This window comes from Erpetoichthys calabaricus, chromosome 1 (assembly GCF_900747795.2).
Source record: "Erpetoichthys calabaricus chromosome 1, fErpCal1.3, whole genome shotgun sequence".
Classification (NCBI taxonomy): domain Eukaryota; kingdom Metazoa; phylum Chordata; class Cladistia; order Polypteriformes; family Polypteridae; genus Erpetoichthys; species Erpetoichthys calabaricus.
This window is the reverse complement of record NC_041394.2, coordinates 149321657-149343503: the sequence shown is the minus strand read 5'-3', so window position 1 is coordinate 149343503 and position 21847 is coordinate 149321657. Positions and strand designations below refer to the sequence as shown.

The window sequence follows — 21847 nt, the reverse complement described above, 5'->3', positions numbered from 1 at the left end:
AGTTTCAGATGGTTGAAGGATTGTTTTATTTATATACTGTATGAATCTGACCATTCACCTTCACATGTTTTACACTAAAATTCCCATGAAAATCACTACATCAGACATATAAATAACTGCAGAGCCCTTTTCCATTCATTAATTCATTTTATTTAACTTTGTTAAGTAAAGGTTTTTATAAAGTTTCAGCCTGGAAACAATATACCAATTACCCTGGCATATAAACTGATGTTATTACTGATTAACTGCTTGGTAGCTATGTGAGCAATATTTTACTCCTCAGTGAAAGCTAAATAATATGTTCAAAAATATTTTCTTTTAGTGTTATCTAAATACACATGATATCTCCTTTACATTTTCAAAAGTAAAAATACTGTGATGCACTCCAGAATAATGCTTGTGATAACCCTGAGATGCTCTTTTTCTCTTGTAAGTTGTTCTGTAAGCTCTTATCAAATCGATCTGCTGCTAGAGGTGCCCAAGGCTCCATTGAAAACAAAAACCCTGCAGTATGCCCACAACTTCCTGCACCACCTCTTTTTCTTTCTCTCTCTCTCCTCCTCCACTTTATCATACTCCTTCAAGACAAATGAACTCTGCACCAAGCGCTCCTTTTTATTGTCTTCCTATCTACAGCAGGTGCTGGGCATCAAGAAATCTAGCTGCAATGAGGACATGGAGCAGTTTCCTTTGCTTTCATTGCACAGCTTCTACCAAAAATTTTAATGTACAAGACTGGCAAACAGAAACAAATGTTAGCAAGGAGAGCTGATGGGTTAAAGAAATAAAGATGAGGCAAACCCACTTTTGCTTCAGTTCTTACATACTGAATTGCTTAAAGTTGGTTATGTTCAACTGTAAATTTAACTTTGTTTCATATTTGGCCTTATTCATTACCTACAGTATTTAACGATCAAACTAGCTGAATTATTTTTCAGATTAAATTTTGCATGTTCATGAAATTGATATATCGATATCTTGAATGTAACAACTTCTTTTTAAAACATTGTAGAAAAACAAGGCATGGCAATACAAATATTTCATCAAAGGAAAAAGAATATTTTTATGTTTTATCAATTCTACAATCCTGAATCCAATTAAATGAAATATCCCATCTAAATGTTGGATTTTATATATTTCACATTTCTACAGTTAAAACAGCATTATAACCTAAATCAGTCAAGTTCTGAGATACAGCAGCATCAGTGCTTCCAGGGCACTAGTACCAGCATGTTAGCAATACTAGTAGCAGAAATATCAAACATACTTTACCATGATGTGGTTCTGTTTCCAGCATAAGGTGATCTATTTGTGGTGAACTGCTTACAGTTTTGTCCTCGCCCAGTCCTCCAGATGTTAAAGATTTCCCCCGCCTTCCAAAAGCCCATTTAGTCCTATACGTAAAATGGCAAACACTCTTCACAAGGTATAAATGTTCTCCCTCCTTTGTTGCTTAGGAGAGATCCAAGACGTATGATATAAAGGTGTTGGCTCTCATCCACACTCTATCACACACAGTACTGAATGTCACAGAAGCATAGCAGACATCATAGTCAAATGAGTTAAAGCTACTGCACCAACTGTAAAAATAAGGAAGCATCCATGTCAGACACTAAAAGGCACATACTCAGATCCTCATTTGTTCCTTGATAGATCACTCAATGAACACACAAACAGGAGTGAAAATATCAGATATTACTGGTTGTCCTTTTTGGCAGTGAAATGGGAGTTAATAGTAACATATTGGTTTACTATTAAATCTACTCTGTCAAACTCTGTGATGGCTATGCCACATGTACAGCTAGCTATCAATCATAGGTGGAAGTAGCAAAACTCTTTAAAATGCTACCAGATGGTGGCTATTTATGACAAGATAATATGGAATTCCATTTTTTTTTTCTTTGTAAAACAAGATAATGCTATATTCTTATAATATACAGCTCATTGCATGATGGTGGGTCTGTGTTTAAACCAAGGGAGTGAAATTTTATTAAGAACAAACATTTACACACATATCCCACTTTGTCAGGAAGAGACACTAGATGACTTTGGAACCCAAACTTTTGGCCCTGGAGGTATCTTTGTAATGGGGTGAGGGAAGTGAATTTTAAGTTCAGTGCCCCCTGGGGGCTCACCTGTGTTGCTGAGATCCAGAGCAAGTGGAACACCAGAACTGAATGAAGCCAGGCTAGCCAACAAAAGGACAAGAGCTTAAAATGACTTACCTGGGGTACGATGACTGCCGCTTTTATTATAAAATAAACTTTGATTCACTCAAATAAATTATTCTAAGTGGTGCAAAAATGGAATTTTACTAGGAACAGGCCAATGAGATGAGACCCTGAAATAAAGTGAAAGTGTGTCACTATGTTTATCGTTGGTAAGGACACATCCATTACACTGACTGATTCTAACATTAAGCCGGATACCTTGAATAAAGTAGTGCCACAATCAGACAAATTGAAAATATGAAAGATCTGGAAACAACCAATCTGTGAAATTATTGGTAAGGTAATGCAGCCATCCTCAACTATAGTTCTAATATTTATTTTAAAACAGTCCTGAGCCATGGGTTAAGTGATAAAACGAATGGTGCCTTCCTCATATTGGAAATTGGATCAAGTTCATGTTCAAAGGTGGAATAGCTAAAGGCTGATGCTGACAATATTCTTTTTAATCCAGAGAACTGTCGCAGGTCTACAGTCTGTATTGTGACTGCAATATGAGTTTTTGGTTATAGAATAAAAACTGTGAATTAAATGGGTGGGGGGAGATGTTTATTATCTCTTTTTGTAAGAAATATCTAAAGCAAAGATCCAAGCAATCACGATAATTTAAATTTTCTATAATCTGCATTATTTCTTATAATCCTGAAGCTTCTTTCAGCTTCAGAGCTGTTCAGTTTTGGGAATACGGCTTTGAGAATGCTATTCAGGTGAGGTAACTATAAACAATTTTGTCATTCTACTTTTTTGAAAAAGTCATCAGTAACAAATATTGTTTATTTTGCTCTTGGGTATGTCTAATATGTCAAAGTGTACAGTATATGGCATGTCGTGAGACAACATTTCAAGCTCTAGAATTATATCAGCTATTCATTTCATTCTAACAAAGTTAAAATCAACAGCTTGTGTAAACCATCATACTGTAAATAAAATGCATATACAGATGTTCACCATGTCTCCCGTGTTTGCTTGCAAAGCCTAAAAAATGTTTAGAGGAGATGGGAAAGATTAAACAGTCATGAATTCATCCTCTTTGAGGGCAGTGAAATCTTTTATTATTGCATTTTAAAATCTGCTATTTTTAATATCACAATTTATAACTTATGTAGGACTACTAATACATTTAGATCCGAAGTCCTTGGTGACAGTTATTTATAAATGTAAATGTCTATTTATAGACACTTATTCTCTGCATTCTCATGGTTCTCCTTTTATGTTTCCTTATTGGGTTAGAAAAGAGTAAAAGCAAAAAAATACATTTCACGTAGTGGAAAAAGTGAGGGCTACAAGGGGGCTGGATGGATGAATGAGCTGTAAATGACAAGTCTCCTTTTTGACAAGTCTTAATTCTTTCAGTAAGCTACCATGCTAGCTATTTACTGGCAGCCTAACCTGCAGCAGTCAGATCAGTCTTATCCAAGCCCAATAACTTGTCATATTCATAAGGATCTTAATTACTTTAAGAGTTCAAATATCTATATAATATATTGTGGGAGAATGCCATTGTGTGTCATGAAAGTGGAATGAACAGACCACAGAAGCAGCATTTGGAAAACATGACAGGATTGTATTTGCTTTTGTACAATATGAAAAGAAATCTGAATTCATATATTAGTTTGCAAAAATGCCTGTCCATTTTTGTACAGAGAGGGTCTGCATTATGTCCTTTTGAGCTTTTTATTCAGAGCAAAGCCCAAATACCACATTATCTTTGTTACAATTTACAATGGTCCATCAAATGAGTAGGGAAGTAGATGAAACTCCCACAGGAAAATAATATTCCTGCCTTCATTTGTTAATTTATTCATTTAATAATTCATTTATATGGGATGCTATTTATAGTGTCAACATTCTAATCAGAATTTAAAGCTTAATTCCAAGCACACAGTGGTAATAATACCTATTATGCCCCTTCTGCTCTAAAGCTTGCATTTCTTATTTTTTACCATTAGTGTATTTTGTTTGTCCATCTGTCTGTCTGTAACATATAGTATTTAAGAACCAAAAGAACTAGACCACCCACATTTTAAGGGAAGCTGTTTGTATTAAGTAAGGAACAACCAAAGTCTGTCTGCTCCAATACAAGCAGCTATGAAAAAGCCAATGAGCGACATAAAATGCTATGAAGTAAAGAGGCTGCAGAACAAAAATGAGTAACACAAAGGATACATACCTATTTAATTACCTCCACCAATTCCTCTGCAAAATCCTTAATACCACTACACAGGTTCAAACATCAGTGACCACTACTTCTGAGAGTAATGTTTAGCAATCACCCTGTATTATGACATTGTACTAAATGAATTTCTATTACAATTTAAAGTTCCGAAAATATGTGAAAAACTTCACAAATTGCTCAATATAAATCACCAATCAATTATTTTATCACTACTTTCCATTGTTTAACATGAATATAAAGATGCTAAGCACTGATATCTTGCCTGTCCACAAGTAACAAAAGGAATGGAAAATAACTTATTTTTGACATTACTGGATTATTATTGACAAGAAACAAACATGTGAGAGATTGTCATTTTTTTTTCAGGCTCAGTGACTGACACCAAAGTCATTAATACTCAGATAGTCCATTTGTTGCATTTAAAAGGTGTACTATAAATAATCAAGACTCATAACAGAACATATGTATATCTGTTGCCTTTATGTCAAGATATGGGTAACAGTATACTCATAAATTTATTGGTGGAAAGAACTGACTACTGCACTGAACAAAAACCTTTCCCTAGATGCATGTTTATTAATGAAAAATACTCTTTAAAAGCACATTGAATAAATTGTAAGTACCTGACATGTTATAGCAGCAGTACAAAGTCGATTTTCAGTTGCACATATAATCATTCCTATGAAAACCATATATGTTTAAACTATTTAGAGATTTAGTTTATCTGGTCTTTTACCTGAGCACAGTAGAGTTCAGACTCTATTGATTGGTATCCTGGGGATATGGTAATGCTTTGTGGAATGCTAAAGCTTTACATAGTCTGTGTATTTGCCTCCATGAGAATGAGAATGCCAGGATATTACAGAGACACAACCCACATAAAATAGTAATTACATACAGAGAAGATGGCATAAAAAACTAGTTGCTAATAAGTATATTTTTCTAATCCCTATTTTACAAGTTTGCTTCCTTTCATAACTCATTTCCATTTTGCAATAACAAAAAAGCATAGCCTGGAAATCAAGATCTGACCTAAATGTTATGTTTCCCTCTTAATGTAGATGGACACTTGGAATAATGCTTCTTTTTGTTGTAAACACATTTCTGCTTAAGAGCATTTGGACCACGTCATGCTTTTAAGTTTTTAATTATTTACTTAAGAGGCAAGCAATGCAGCCAAGGAGTTTGGCTTGAAAATCACTGGGCTGCAGGTTCCTGACTTACTGTTGGTCTTTTAATTGTGTTGCTAAGCAATCAGTTAACTCATTGGGTATTAGACAGATACATAGATTATGTGTGTTTCACTGCAACCTCTTTCAGGAAAAGCATACTGATTACTTAAGAACTTGCTTTTTGTTACTGAAAGATGGTTGGGGGGGTCAATCAAGATATTCCACTTACTTATGGTTTGAGTTTACCCTTACACAAACTACAAACTTCTTGAAAAAAAGTAACTAAAAAGTTGCCTTATAAGCAAAATTCAGTGAGATCAATTAAATATCTCAATAGATTAATTTCTATTTTTGAGAGCTTCTCTAGGTGGAAGGTTCAAATATATCAAGGTACACAGGGACATCAACAAGAACATTGGGACATGGTTGAACACTGGTCAAGGGAAAATTTCAGGTTCACAAAGAGAATCACAGGCACATGGAATCAATTACAAAGTATTGTGGAAGAGTAGGATTTTAAGGTCCTTCAAAACATGACCTGACTTTGGAGAAACTAGGTGGAAAGCTTTATTGGGCTGAATTTTGTCAATTTTTTTTGAAATGTCCATAAGTTCTTCCCCACAAGCTGTGGTAAAAATGAACATGAGGTTGACCAACAAATTGGTTCAGTAACAGTATGTTGTTCTGGACCATTGTAGTGAAGGGAAGCTAAGATTTTGATATAATATCCATTCTACATCTTCATCTTCACTTACAGGCTCTCTCTTTGTGATTGGTTGAGCAGCTTAGCAATAGGAGAGGACCACTAGATTGAGTAGAGCCAGTTGAGGTAATTTGGGTCTTCTGTTATGATGACACATGGTGCCTCCCTTGGGAAGATTACAAGGCATGTTCCAATGGAAGAAGACTGATGGGTAGACCCAGTACACACTGGAAGAACTTTAACTCTAAAATGACCTGGCAAAGTCTAAAGATTCTCCAGGAAAGGAGAAAGATGTTGATTGTTGATAGGTTGGGCTGGGTCTGTCTAGACCTGTCTGTTGCCATCCTGATCCTTATCAAGATAAAAGGAGGGAAAGTCCAGTAAATACAATTTATAAAAATGAAGTAACACTGTCTCAAATGTCTTTAATAAAAGTCTGGAATAATTGTTACTTTGCTCTGTGAATATTTATGTTTTTTACTTTGGCTTATGATGAAAGGTGCTGACATTTTGGCAAAAGTACAGCTTATGATATCAAACCAGAGTGATTTCTCATGTTCATTGATATTTTTTTTTGTTATTTAAAAGCCATTGAAAGCGGTTGTTTTTGAACAAATCCTTTAATGAAATAAAAGATGTTTAGCATTTTAAATGATATTAAGTGTTTTAGACTATTTTTATATACTAGAATAGATGCCATTACCCATCCATTTAATATGTATGTCAATGTTTATTTTCTCTTTGATAATAAAAAGGTTTCCTAGTGTTTACCTAAAACAATAGATTGAGCAGTTTTTTGGAAATTCCTATTTGTTGTAACTTAAGCAGTCTTTTCAATTGCATTGGTTTTACATCTGTACAGAAGAACTGATTTGAGTATTACAGCTGTATTATCTGTGCTAGATTTTCTAAATGCTATACTTAGACATCTAAACATGTACTTCATTTTTATTTTATGATATCCCATGTGGTTCATATCAGTAGGGGTGCATGGAGCTCGTTTTTGGGAAAATTCCTAATGGCTTTGAGTTGCGTGTGCAAGGAGCTATAGTGTGAACAATGTGACCTGACAGAAAAAGGATAATGTAACCTGATTTTTAAATGTGTAAGTGTATTTTGGAAAAGGCTTTGCAAAGTTTATTAAGCTACCCTCATGAAGGTTTGAGTGGCAGCTCCTGTGTGTTAACCACTTGGGATTCTACTTCCACTTGAACTTTTCATCTCATCAATTTGTCTGTTTCCCATTATCTTTTAGCACAGGACTTGCAAATACTGCTTTGGTCCAGAGCTAGAGAGTAGATGAATTTTAGGTGTAAACATCACTTCTGATGGACATCTTTCACCATAATAATACAGAACCAATTCTACCTTTGGAACAAGTCCTCTAATAAATAAATAATATATTTATGTTTATCATAGATGCTATATAATTTTTTTACAACATACAAATACAAATGTTTTGCCACAAAGATGCAAACTTCAAAAATCTTCCAATATTACTGAACTAATTAAATGTTAAGGGAGAGCTCTAAGGAAACAGTGGAACATAATGGTGCAAGGATTGGGTGTTGATGTACATGTTCTTCCTGGGTATTTGCGAACATAGCATTTGTTACCTTCCTTTCAGCTTGACAAGAACATATTATATGATAATATAAAATAGCTTTCAGGTTCCACAGCCATTTAAGCTCACTTGATTTTGTTTTTGTTTGTTTACTAGCGATGTCATATTACTTCCAGAGTTTGAAGTTAACCATTACATATGAAGCGATGAGATATATAGATAGAGTGAATACAGTATGTGCCTTTACTGGAAAGAATGGCCAGATCATTATGCTCTTTTTATCATCCAGAAAAGCAAAGCTCTATCCTTATATTTACTTGAGATTGGTCTAGCTGCAGACCTCCGCAGCTCCCGGATTCAGTAGCCCCATTGGACAGCCAATTGGATTGAAGGTTTTTTTTCACTTGGTTTACTTGAGTCAGGTACCCCCAAAACCCCCCCCCCCCTCCCCCACCCCACACCCCACACATATCCCCAAATCTAGTCTTAAACACAGTGTAATCGGGTGTTATCACGGATGTATAATATAATGCAACACCATCCTCAATGGAGTGGAACTCTGAAGCTCCGCAGCTAGTCTATTGATTTAATTACTTAATTATTTTGAAGCACTGTTTTCATCTGTGCCTGTGCATTTGAACATTATTGTTCTGTACACGTTCTAGTACATTTTGTTTTGTAGTGCTTCTATATTTGGAATGGAACATGTTACTGTGCCCAATGATTATTGTGAACAAGGTGATCAGGAGGTGAAAAGGGAGCTGCAAAATATGGCAAAACGGAGTAAAGAGGGGTCAAAACTAGAAAGATAATCAGAACTGAATGTTCAATGCTAAAGGACTAAACAAAAGCAAAGGTCAAAGTCACAAAGAAAACCAAACTATCAATCCTATCACTAGGGACAACTTGAACAAGACTCTAAATACTGCTAAAGTTTACAGACGTTGTTTACTGCAAAGGATAAAGTAATACATGGTTGCAATCATATTTATAGCATTATATCTTGTAACATCAAAAGCAGAATGTAATTAAATTCATGAAATAAGTACAATACTAATAAAAATGAAGTTTTTAAATACCAAACCAATGATAGAAATAAACAACTCCCATATAAAACCCTAAAATAAGTAGAAATATAGATAAAACTAAGGCTTAAATTACAGTATTGTTTGTTTTTTAAGCACTGCAATGGTTTATTCTTTCTTAAGATGGTACTTGAAGTAGGCTCCTTCCTGTGCAGACTGCAAAGAGTAGGGAACAAATTCAACAGCTCTTGTAGGTTCTGTGTGGTTCGGCCATTTAGCCTCATTCTTCAGGTCTATTAGGGCTTTTGAACAACATGCTGCATTTCTGTACTCTGTCGTTGCTAAAAAAAAGTAGGTGACTGAGTAGAACATATTATACAATTTAATTATTTTTTTATGTGATTGCTGGTCATGACAATTGCTTCAGTAGCACATGTTGTACTTTAAATTTTATTTTCTTGCTTTGCTGATCAAAACATTTACTTTACAGAATATATTAGAAACACTTTTAAGAAGTTTGGATAATAGGAAAAATAAATGGACACTTTCCCCTCGCATTAATACAATGAGATGCAGACCACATTATGTCCTCCTGTGTATTTTGTTTTATTTGTTTAAAAGGAATTAAAATACATTTATGCATGATCTTTGTTCATTAATACAGAAATTAAGAATTTCATTTTTTTTTTTAATTTTTGAATTTAATTGAATGTATCTGAAGATAACTATTTCAAATACATTGATTTTATAATTGTCCATCCTGCTTGCCATACACTCTAAATTAGCTCAAATTAGCTCAGATCTGACCAGTTTCTATGCTAGTCTAATGCAAAATCATGTCTTCTTGTGGACACTTGAACTGATGAGACTACATAGCAAACATTTTTCTGATCTAAATAAAAATAAATCTCAAAGATGTGGCTTGAATACAAATTGATAACTCTGGTATAAAGACCAAACCTACCGTAACAAATGTTATTCAGTATCATGGGCCAGGGTGCTTCTCAGAACTTGAGCCAAACACAGGTAAATACTTGAGGAAAACAAATTCATAAATATTCAGACTGAGGCAAAGATGTCATATGTGAAGCATAACATATATTGTGGCCAAAGCAAAGCTTGCTCTTCAGAGAAACACCATAGACCAGTCTTCAACCCCACTGACATTTGGCTTAATTGCAATTCACTGAACTTCCTATACATTTAAGAAAGCTTGAGAATATCTGGCAATTCCTTATTGACTAATACTGTGAAAGTGGAAAAAAAAGTAAACATATTTCAGTTTCTTATAGACATTTCTTGCACAATAAGCATATTTTGACCATTTAAATTTTTGAATACACTTTATAAAGCAGGGAGAAAATCACATCATTGCATTAAAGCTTTGCTTGTTTGTTTAAAGAACAAACTGCAAAAAAAAAAAAAAAAAAAAATTCCAAAAAAATAGCAAACATAACAGTTTTTTCTGAAGTTAATCCTTGAAAAAGGGTGGCACGGTGACACAGTGGTATTGCTGCTGCCACACAGTAAGGAAACCAGGGTTTGTGTCCCATGTTCTACCTCTGTCTGCATGACTTTCCTCCCACTCTCAAAGTCATGCAGGTTAGGTGAATTGGTTATGCTAAATTGGTCTTGGTGTGTGTGTGTGTGTTTGCCCTGTCCAAGGTTTGTTCCTGCCATGTGGTAGTTGTGACTGGCTCCAACCCCAAACCCTTGTCTGGATTAAGAATGTTCGAAAATGACATAACACAATCCAAGAAAAATGGCACTCAACTCCACCTGCCTCATAAAGCCATATTACAAGTGATCAGTCTTCAAACCGGTTCTTCATCTATTTGTAAAACTGAATTTCTGGCTGTATTTATGAGCATGTTACAAAAACCACCACACATATTTCAACAAAACACTTCCAATATAGTCTACTGTATGGGCTAATAATTTCATATTTTTGACGTATAAATATCTAAAAAAAATAAAAACTGAGACAAAAAAATCACAAAAAGTTGCCATTATCAACTGAAAAGATAATACATTAATATCCCTACATATCCACTTGATAACAGCAACTGGTCAATTATGTACGTCATTGAAATTGCTCAGAAGGAATGGTACTTTGTTTATTTAGAACCTATGATATGTTAAATCATATTCTAATATATACACACACACGCAGTCATAATTAAACTTCTGTCTGAGTATTATGTAAAAATCAGCGCCCCTATTACTATAAAGATTTGCAGTTATTTCTGGTATAGTGTAATTTTAAATATAAAAAAAAAAACTATAGATTTCTATGTATAAATATCTATAAAAAAATTAAACTGAAAATCTCATCAAAAAGGTTCAGCACACCACCCTGTGGATTACCCATATTATGGTTCAGGATATCATGGGGACAATCTACACACATGCATATCCAAAATCCCATTTTGGGGGGTGGCACTAAGTTCTAAATGAAAGGAGTTTAGCAGTCAACTTTGATAGTAGAACAGTCTCAGATACAGAGCTGTAGTCTATAACCATATAGCAGTAGTATTTATTATCTGGATGTCCCAGGAAATTAGGAATAACAAAGGATATGTCACCTAGTGTAATGAAATGCTAATTGGGGCTCCTTCAAACATTATGGAATATTTTGTGTAATATGTTCTAGCACCAGTCTCTCAAAGCACTTCTTCACAACTAGAGTGAGTGCTACCAGTCTGTAGTCTTTCAGACTTCAGTTTTCTTAAACACAGGTATAATTATTATCCTTCTGAAGTAGACAGCAACTATAGATTCTCTAAGAAAAGGATCAATGATATCACTGAAGATGTCAGCTAATTGGTCTCTACAACTTTTCACAACACACTCTGAGATCCCATTTAGACTAGATGCCTTATAAATATAAATTTTAAATTGTCTGCCTTACTTCATGCACGGAAATGCTAAAGGATGAATAGGACAAAGCTGCAGGCAATTGAATGATGAGCAGATGTTATCAAGATCAATGTGGGCTTAGAAGGCATTAAATTCACTGGGGAGACAGATTAGATTAGGCTTTTATTTGTAATCTATAACCATCTCTAAACCCTTCCAACGTTTTCTTGAATCATTACTACTACTACTCCTTCTAATACTACTACTCTACTGTGCCTCCAGTTTATCCCCATATTGATGTTAAGCCACTATAATTGCTCTTTTGAACTCATGCATGAATTTCTTGTATGTTTCCATATTGCTTCCCCAAAATGCATCGCTGCATGCCTTCAATAAATTTCTGATGTCATCAGTGATCACCTGTTTCTTATTAGGATATAAATGTGAGGATTGTATTCAGACTCAAGTAAACATATTTGATGAATCCTGTTACAAAGTTTGTATATTCATCCAGATCTTATGAGGAACAGTTAAACATGGTCCAGGTTACGCAAACAAAACAGTCCTACAGTTTTTTCTCTGCCTGTTTAATCTAGTACTGAACCCTTTTTCTTATTTTCTCATCTCTAATCAAACTGTCTGAGGTCAGGGTGCAGTTGTTGGTGATCTTTTATTAAGGTATTCCAGTTGTGATGTTTACCTCTAACCTCTGGATTATTTCTGCTTACTAGTTATCTTTGTCCGGTCATTTCTAGCAGAATGATTGTGTTGGCTGAATACAACCAAAGACAGCAGTTCTGTATTTAACAGGCTAAAAGTTGAAACCTGAATACTTACTCTGTTGTTTTAAAAGGATTGTCATTAAAAATAATCCCAGTATCAGATGGAACAAGCAAAAACAAGAAAATTGCATATAAAATATACTGTAATAGGAAACATGCAACATATTGCCACTCTGGCACCATGAGTGCAAAATAAATAGACAAATAAATAAAAATAATAATAACACTAACAACAACAACTCTTAATATTGTTGTAGCACTAAAAGTTTTGGCTTACAAAAATTTTCCAACAGGGAAATGTGGATTTATAATGTGGTTATAAACTGACTTGTGACAGAAAAATGACTGGCAGATAAGCCTTAGTCAAAACAAAAAACCAACCAAGGTCAAAATTTATCTTTCATCAGAGCCAAAAAAGAAACCAAAAATCAGACATTAGGAACCAGAGCAAGAAATGTGTTACCAGGAAGTCAAAAAGCAAAATAATTTAAAAAAGGGTGATTATTTTTTGAAACCACACTTGGATAGGGAAAAGCTGCCAAAGGCAACTTTTAACTCCTTGACATAATTGATGACCCCTGTGACCACGCCCGTCAACCAGGACCCATATCATCATGACAGGATCATGCTCAAAGAAAACAAAAATGGCATCACAACAATATACTAAAAATATTAAATATTGATAATTTACTTTAAATGCAAAAACAAATATTTTAATTAATTATTCTCAGATAATTTTCTAAGTAGACCAAAATAAAATAACTAGTCCATTAGTATTGTGTAGATAGAATTTGCATACTTAAAGGATGATATGGGCATGTGTGCTTTGACAGGAACACATCATGTTCAATTTAAGATGATTTTTTTTCAATCTCTTATTTCATTATGAAGCTCCTTTATTAAAAGAGGTCAATTTATCTAGGTGCAATATCAGTAGCTTGTGTCTTTTAATGAAATTTCATGTATACTTTACAAGTTTTATTTTCCTTATAATATAAAATAATTGGAATAGTACTGTACACCTTTATAAAATACAATGTTGAGGTTTTACCAAAATACATAGAGCAAGAAATAATGCAGAAATGCAGAGTGAGATGAACTGGGGAAAGAGAGCATGCTAGTAGCTCACTTGAATGATACACTATTGCATTGAGTTCCATCCTGTGTTGGGATGACTTAGACCACAAAGCTGATTCAGTTGCTCGCTCACCAACAGAAATATTAGTTCACATTTAGTTAAAAATGCGAATTTTGATGACGTTACAGAAAAAAGAAAATTAGCCAACCTGTGTTTATTTTTCAATATTTGTTTAGCATTTGGGCTATTCCTTGGCACAGCATCCCTTTTTATTGCTGAGTGCTTAAAGGGATTCATGCAGAGAAATGGGGCTGCTGCTTTATGCAAATGAAGGATGAAGTGGAAGAATGAAAGTTCCATGAAGCTCAAAGAAGACATATATTGCAAGTTGTGTCCTTGGGGACATGCAGTACTCCCTAATCTTTTGGGTTCTTCTTACTCCTCGCAATGTGGTATGAAAAACTTACAAATTTGATGGGATTTGGGAGGGTATAGTTGTTCCACTTGGATTGTGAAATTTGCTTATATACTGTACAATACATATACTTCAAATTACAGGGTGTAACAACATTGGCCATTGGTGGTGAAATACATGTAATATTGCAGAGTAATGGGGGTGTCCACCTAAAGGTCCAACCACAATGTTCAGCTACACTCCAATTTGCAAAGCAGGAACAGATCTACTGGTACAGAATACCAGTCCACTTCAAGCCCTATGTACAACACGAGCCAGAAGTGGCAGTATGGCTTGGTCAATTTAAATGTTTTTACAGCTCAGTAAAGGGGTCCTCCATAAACAGGACATAGGGTAGGAGGACACTGTACATAATTCATGGTAATATTTCTTTTCTGTACAGAACTTAAAACGTTCAATTCACTTCAAAGGCCACATAAATGTGCAGCCTGTAAACGTCAGTGCTGTATGTAATAAAAGTTAAAGTAAATCACGATTCAGCTTATATTGCTTTTGATCTAAAACCTCCAAAACTTTGTCATAGTGCAAGATTACAGATCAAAGTGTTACATTCAATCTGATTGAAGCTACCATATTTACATGATACTCTACAGGGTGCAATTATACTTATACACAAAATTCCCATTACTCCTTTAAAATTGTGTTTTCGAATGACCATAAACCAAAGCCAAGGTCAGTCACTAGTAAAAGTAAAAATTAATCTACGACAAGAATGTTTTACTCATGGGCAACTGTAGCATATTCCTGAGTAAGGAGGTCCAGTGAACTTATAATATTATAATAAAAACAAAAAAAAAAAAAAAAAAATATTCTATACAGAAAAGTACTCAATTATTTACATAGTACCTTGGATATATCCAGTTAACTGATGTCACTATAACATCGTCCATCGTCTTTCCCAGGTGAATTGTTTGCAGAGTGACTTCAGAACAGTTATTTAAAAGTAATCCATAACACTGCCATGGGTAGATAGTCTCATTGTTTAAAGGAAGTACCCTGAGCCTGGAGGTTAGTTGGAACTGCCCAGTGAGAAGCACACAGACGTCTGGTAGATTTCAGAAGTGTACTTGGGGGTGTTAAAGATCTGTTGGATCTATTAATAGGAAAAGTCCCAGACCACAGAAGTGATTCCAGATTTTAGACGTGATCCACAGGTAGAATTTAAAATGGCTAAATCCAAAAAGGGATAATTAAAGAAAGAGTAAAATAGCTGTTTAGAATGGAAAAAGATGATCAGGATCTACAGGCAGGGAAACACAGAGAAGTAATTAGGAAGTGACTGGCAACTGGGAGAGAGATGTGGAAACTTGTACTAGTGCAGGTTTTTTATAATTTTTTTTATGACTGTGTGTCATGGTTTTGTTATCCGCCCTCTGTTATTCTCCCTTTAACTAAATTCAGTTTGGAGGTGCATTGCATGAAAACAATGAACCTTGGTGACTGATATGCAACTTTGATGCACACACATAATGTACTTTATAAGAAACATTTCCTGCATGACTCAAAACCCCTCTTAAGTGGCTACTTTATAAGTGAGGATAAAGCATTACTTTGTTAACTCCACCGATGAAGTCGATAAGCAATACTTTCATTATATGGTTAACTTTTTTGTCTTTCGATGAGATGAAATAAATATGAAGTAAACAATCATAATTTAATGAGCATTAAGACAAAGCAATTGAATAAGCACAAATTGGTCATGTATTATTTCTAAGAGGAACACAAAGGAAATGACAGATACCTGCTATAAAACAAAACCCCATTGTTCAAAAGAAGAACTCGTGTCAGACACTGTTGTTGCTTACCTATGGCATGTGTTAGCCTTTCCAACCTTGAAAAAATGAATATGGGATGAGGCACTGAAGATAATAACTAGCAGCGCATAGCAAGTGAACTTTACGCTCTTTCAGACACCCTGGCGCCACCTGGACAGCGTAAAAAATGTGTAAATTATTTGTGTATATATATATTCAATTTGTATAATCTGTTATTTTTTCACAATAATTAATGAAAGTGAGTAAATTGCTGTAAGTATTAAACATTTCCACACTCCCTCTGAAGGTACACATTGTGTTTATTTATCAAATAGACTCCATGTGCAATAACTCAAATATCATGAAATGCAAGCAGACTCTCTTAATTAGAAACTGGAGAACAAAACAAAATAGCTATATAAAAAAGACAGTGATAGTGGCCAGGCTAGGCTCCACACCAGTCAGGCATACACTTTCTGCTCTAAGATGAAGTATTTTGACATTTACAACCTCCATCGTTCCCCTGGGGGTACTCCTGCTCTGAAACCCATGTTGTGCAGAATAGTACACAAAACAATTCCAGTGCAGCATGGCTGAGATGAAAACCAAATGCCCCTTGATGATTTAAAAAGACATTTCTAAACAGCTATGTCTATGCACATTGGTATCCTATACAGTATCAGTCCTTGCCTTATACATAATTCTAAAAACTTCCCATGAACTCTCTACTGAATAAAGTGTGTCAGAAAAATAATCATATGGATGGACACCTTGTTAGGTAACAATGAAATAGAATTATCCTTGAAGATATTTAATTTTTGAAGAGCAATTCAGGCTTTTTCTTTTTAAAATAGTAGTATACTGTTTTTTTGCACTGGGCATTTTTTCTGATATCAAAACAGTACAGTACTTACTAATATTCAATAAAAATGCACCTTTCTACAGGACTTGCAATACATGCAAATACAGCCCACTTCACAGTGAAGAACTGCATCACATATTGACTTGATGATCTGAAATTGAAGATATATTAAATAAGTGCTTATCTGAAAGGTTTTCACACAATATATCCCATATTTGTATGATTCTGCCTTTATTGAAAGAATTGTATGTTTCCGCTGCACTTACCATAGATGTAGTTTTATTCCATGGGGCACAGCTACTGGCAGATAGCAACATGAAAGCTAAATTTACAAACATACTTTGCTAGTGGGTCTTGAGCCTAGGCTGTAAATTTAGCTTTTTGTTTTTGTATGCATTTACACAGAAAGCTGTCACTTTTACCACTGATATGTCCAACTACGAAAGTGAAGGTGATGCATGTGAACCAGAATATATACATGAGTAGATGTAACAAATAAACAGAACATAAATTTAGACAAAAATGGGGAACAATCAAATACATTTACAAATTTAGCCAATACAAGGTTCAAAGTAAAAAGAACATATCACATAATGTCCATTGAGGATGAATGAGTAACCTGTTGGGAGTAGGACTTACTACTACCATTCCTACCAAGATGACGGTTTTATTCCTTGAGGCCATGATTTACGTTTCTGACTTGGACAAGTTGGAAAGATCTAAATGGACAGCTTTCATTATAGTATGTGTGATTATTGATCTCACTTAATGGAAATGTTATTACCTGGCAAGTGACCTGCTATAATGTTGACAAATGAGACATCTTACTGATTTAAAAAGGCCAATTCTGAAATTCTCTGATGATCCACTAAGTTTAATAATTCACTTCATCCAAACCTAGTCACACCAGATTCATAAAGTACCAGCCACTCACTTTTCTTCTTTTCTAGCAAGCAACCTATCCAACTAGTAATATCTTTTACCACAGCTCCATTTTCTACTGTAGAACAATGACTCCTTTGAAAGTGCACTTGGCTTCAGAAAAGAGAAATCAGGAACATATTTTTTCTACAACAATTTTCTTGAGATCATCTTCAACTGAGGTAATGACATCCATCCTAAGAGTTACTTGCCATTGAATGTACTGACATACCATTTTTTCAATATTCTGTTGAAAATCTTTTGTTTTGTAAACTTTTTAGCTAAATGTATATTAATTCCTATCTAGTTACACATATGCATCTTATTTTAGAATTTTTCAGGAAAGTTATGTGGCCACATTTTATCACATTTTTTAGAACAAAATCCATTCTGTCACTTGCATGCACTGTCACATGTGTTAAAAACTCTACAGATGCTTACACTGTGAATGAAGAAGAAAATAAATATTCTTCCATCAGAAAAGACAGTGTGAAGAATCTACAATAAAATTATTACATTTTCATGTTATCATCGATATACCTCCAAAATGCCAAGGATATTTCTGCCTCAAGTGGACATACTGAGTAAATTTTAAGGCCTGACCTGTACTGTAATCTCCTTAGAATAAGACTTGGTATGCAATTTCTTAATAACTCTTGTCAATTTCTTAATAACTCTTGTGTTAAAGTATTACCAGCTTTGTTGCACTTTAATATTTAATTAATAATATTTTACCATTGAATTGATTTTTCATTCATTTGAAATTACAGTCTGGTCCATAAGTATTGGACAGTGACATAATTTTCATAATTTTGGCTCTGTACACTAGCACAAAGGGTTTGAAATGAAGTAATCATTATGTGACTGAAGTGCAGACTTTCAGATTTAATTTAAGGGGTTTACCAAAAATCGTATAAGCCATTTATGAATGACAAACATTTTTATAAATAGTACCCCTATTTTCAGGGGCACAAAAGATTGACAGATTAATATAAACGTAAATATATGATCATTTTCAATATTTTGTTGAAACTCCTTTACATTCAATGGCTGCCTGAAGTCTGGAACCCATGGTCATCTCCAAGTGCTGGATTTCCACTCTAGTGATGCTTTGCCAGACCCTTACTACAGCTGTCTTCAGTTGCTCTTGTTTGTTGGACTTTCTGCCATCAATTTTGCCTTCGGCAAGTGAAATGCATGTCAAATTCAGTTGAGGTCAGTTGAATGACTTTGAAGAATACAGTATTCCAAAACTCTGCATTTGAAAAGCACTTGGTTTGCTATCACAGTATATTTTGGTTCATTGTCCATCTGTACTGTGAAGCATCATCCTATCCGTTTTGTAGCATCTGGCTGAATCTGAGCAGTTTGTACAGCCTTATACACATCAGAATTCATCCTGCTACTTCTGTCAGCAGTTTTGTCATCAATAAACACTAGTGACTGACTTCCTTTGGCAGTCAGGCACTCCCATGCCATAACACTGCCTCCAATATGATTTACAGATGATGTGGTATTCATCGGATCACAAGCTCTTTTCTATACTCCCTTCTTTCCAACATTCTGGTATATATTGATCTTAGTTCCCGTTGTCCAAAGAAAATTGTTCCAGAACTGGACAGACTTTTGAAAATGCTTCCTGGCAAAGATTAATCTGCCCTTCCTATGCTTGATGTTTACCAGGGGTTTGTGATAAACTTTCATGAAGTTTTCTCTTGATTGTAGACTTTGGCGATTATAGATCTACCTTCCAAAGAGTATTCTTTGTTTGGCTAAGTGTTGTTAAGGGGATTTTCTTCACCAAGGAAAGAATTCTGCAATCATCCAGCACACCTGTCTTCCATGATTGTCCAGGCCTTCTGGAGTTTTGAGCTCACCAGTACATTCCTTCTTTTTAAGAATATACCAAATGGTTGATTTGACCACTCTCTGCTATCTTTCTAAAGAGGCTATTTTGTTTTCTCAGCCTAATGATGGACTGTTTTACTTGCATGGGCAGCTCTTTGGACCTCATATTTAGAGTTCACAGTGACAGCTTCCAAATGCAAATTCCACACATGGAATTACTTCCAGTCTTTCTACCTGCTTATTAAATAATGAGGGAACTGCTCCAACTTAGCTATGGAACAGCTTATTAGTAAAATGTGCAAATACTTTTGAATCACAGAAAATAGGAGGACCATGTAGAACAGGGGTGGGCAAAGTCAGTCCTGGAGGGCCGCAGTGGGTGCAGGTTTTTGTTCCAACCCAGTTGCTTAATTAGAAAACAATCCATGCCAATAATTTAATTTCATGGCTTGTTAGTACTTTAACTCTGCCATGTCAGGTAATTCTCATATCCTAGATTTTTTTTCCTTTCTAAGGATATCACTTAAATGATTTGAAGGCTAAAACAGATGACTAATTCTCAGTCCTTCACTTTTTTCTCTTCACTTTCCTACCAAGTATTTAATAAAACCAAATAGTGCATGATAAATACACACAGGTGTTAATGGAAACAAACTAAATGGAGAAATGCTGGTTTCTTCTGTTATTTGTATCTTATTGCTAATAAGGAGCAATTAAAAACCAAAATACAGCTGTTTAAGACTAAAATAAGAAATAAGGATTCAAAATCTTAGCAATTGAGACAATTAAAATGAAGCAGAAGTGTTACTTGAGCAATAAGTGCTTCTTATTAAGCAATTGAGTTGGAACAAAAATCTGCAGCCACTGCGGCCCTCCAGGAATGACTTTGCCCACCCCTGATGTAGAAAAACGTCTACATGGGTCATATCATATTTTTGGTAAACCCCTTAAATTAATGGGTAATTAAAACTTATGGACCTGCCTGAATAATTTGGTTTCAAAATATATCTTTTATTAGTAGGGTATGTAAATATTTTTTCCACATAAAAGGTAGCAAAACAATGATACAAAGTACAAAAGTATGCAGATTAATGAAAGTTAAGAATACTCCTCTTTTTTGTAACAGCAACTTAAATGCATAGAAATTTCAAGCACATTGTCTAGTCCTCATTATGACATTTTTCCAGTCTCCATTTATGAGTGTACAGAATCTACTGGTAATTATTATACCATTTCAAGGGAATATTTTTTATCCTATAGGTAACCTGGGTAGATATTTTACTATTCCACAAAATGCTGAATGCTAACCCATTGATATACCCAACACCAAAGACCACACATTCTGACTTGAGGATTATTAACACTAAAGCAGTAAGGAGAGACCACTTGAGACATGAACAAAGTTATCAGCAAATGGCCTATGTGATACAGGTCATTACATTGTTATAAACTCAGATATATTGCCATATCGTTGATATGTTTGCACTTGTTAGGAGATGGAAACAGAAGTCAATGACACAATGGTTTCAAAATATGACATCTATCAGTATGTCATGCATAGATACAGATGTCATTTCTGGTTATCACAATATGCGAAAATTTTCGGCCATGTGGAATGCATTCTATGACACAGCTAATTGTTGTTTTAAATGGTCTAAAATGCAAGGCTGAAAAATTGCATTTAAATCTAAAATCACCTAGAACAATGTTCTCAGGATTGGATTATCACATCTTATTACCAGTCTGTACAGACCAATAACTGTTCCCAGTTTGACTTGGTCATGCTTCCTATTAGAAGACACTCATGTGAAGCTGTATAGTTAAAAAGCTGCTGTTAAACATATCAAAGGCCAAAAGGTTTCTACACTGATATGTATATCCACAACATTCATGAATGTAACAGACTTTGAGAAACGTAAAGTGGGATGTACTGTATTAAATATTCCAGTTCTCAGTCGGTAGCACTGTGATCACTACCACCAAAGTAGCTATCTCACAACCTAATGGAAGAACAGTTTATGATCTAGGGCGAAAATGAAATGAAAGGTGGAAACAACTCAAAACTGGCTAGCCTCTATCATGTTTTAAGTTGAAAGTACAGTGCCCACCAGAAGGTTTGGGACAAAGACCCATTTTTCCTTGATTTATCCTTGTGCGTCATGTTTTAAAATTACAAATCAAGCAATTCAGATGTGATTAAAATGTGCTTTGCAGACTTTCATTTAAAAGTATTTGCAAACATTTCTGTTACACCATGTAGAAATGACAACACTTTGTTCACATGCAAAATAAATGATTCACTCTGTTGTAAACATGCTAAAGATGAGTCATTCTGAACGCTGGTGTTTTCAACTAGGCAACTACGGATAGAACAGACTTCAAATGGCATGTTCCTTTTGT

At 34.7% G+C, this 21847-nt stretch overlaps 1 protein-coding gene across 4 annotated transcripts in view; it reads right to left on the bottom strand.

Annotated features, from left to right (window-relative positions):
* Positions 1-21847, bottom strand: part of pde3a (phosphodiesterase 3A, cGMP-inhibited) — a 425475-nt gene that overhangs the window by 91371 nt on the left and 312257 nt on the right. The gene's annotated exons all lie outside the window — the stretch shown is intronic.